Here is a 1328-nt window from a genome sequence, read left to right on the forward strand (position 1 = left end):
CCTTGCGGCGGCTTGCGGGGTATTATGTAGATGATGTAGATGATATATCGTCTTTATTTTGGGTTGAGATTTAGAGTATATATAGTCTCTTTTAACATCTAACCCCTCGTCACACATATAAAATATTAATCTTACAGATAAATTTCACAAATTATGCATAAATACCAATAAAATTAATGCATAGAATATCTTGACTAACATAATGAGATGTGCAATGGAATTATGGAGATTCCCAATTTTCTGCTGGACGGGATGCATTCTTACAGCCATACAGATGAATACCTAGATCACAACTAACTAGCATTAAAGGAAATAATACGATTTAGGGGCAGGTTACAATTAAACCAGTTTAACTAAAACTTGATGTTCGTTTAGTTCATGGCAATATTTTCACAGCTATTATTTCTAATCATCAGAATCAAGCCTTCTTAATATTTGCCTTCTTTTTTCATTTCAGTCCTTAAATTACATCGCAATCATTTGTAAACAAAATCCAGTTCGATTTTGTCTTGAACATTCCACTACGAAAAATTAAAATATTATTATAACCTAGCATGAATAATTAACAAAATTAAACAAAGTATTATTGAATGGGAAAAAAGAGTCAATGTTTGAGCATTCCATATTTCGAAGCAGAGAGGTGCTTTCGTTGACTTTATGAAGTCAATGAGACAAGTCGTTAAAGAAGATATTATTATTCCCGATGAACTGTTTAATCGCAGGTGCGTCGCGAAGGAAATGGATTGAATAAAATCTTCTTCCTTGGTGTGAAATTGAACTTCGGTCCCCCGCATTGAAAGTTGGGATAATGCCCACAATGGAAGTGGAATTTGGTCACTGAGACATCGATAAATGCCAATCCAATTATCTAACCAGTTTACTGATTAAGGTGACAAAATATTAAATTGAAGGAAGAAAAAGGGGAAATAAAGCACTGCAAAGAAATTATCGAAAAGTAATAATTAATGCTTAAACTTTTCCCAATGGATAAAACAGGAAAAAAAATCTCCCCGGCGGGGAATCGAACCCCGGTCTCCCGCGTGACAGGCGGGGATACTGACCACTATACTACCGAGGACAGCGAAAAAAGTTCGGAAAATTTAGCTAAATAATGTGTACACAACAAGTCGCGAAATCCTTAATATTTTTTTTTAGCGTACTCATTCATAGCAGATATTTTTTACCTAGAGTGTACGATATTTTTCAATATTAGTTCTCTTCCTTTGGCAGCGTCGGTCATTTTTCGTCAGGAAGCATTACATATAGTATGTTCATTTTATTTTCGATAAATGCGGATGTGAGCCGGTATCGCTTAGTGCAATCATATT

The 1328-nt window shown here is 34.7% G+C and overlaps 1 non-coding gene across 1 annotated transcript; it reads right to left on the minus strand.

The window, feature by feature from the left end:
• Positions 1–1006: 1006 nt before the first annotated feature.
• On the minus strand, positions 1007–1078 carry TRNAD-GUC (transfer RNA aspartic acid (anticodon GUC)). Its single transcript has one exon. It is a non-coding gene; the product is annotated as a tRNA-Asp (tRNA).
• Between the last annotated feature and the right edge of the window lie 250 nt (positions 1079–1328).

Source organism: Hetaerina americana, unplaced genomic scaffold (genome assembly GCF_022747635.1).
Source record: "Hetaerina americana unplaced genomic scaffold, ioHetAmer1.1.p SCAF_48, whole genome shotgun sequence".
Taxonomy (NCBI): Eukaryota; Metazoa; Arthropoda; class Insecta; order Odonata; family Calopterygidae; genus Hetaerina; species Hetaerina americana.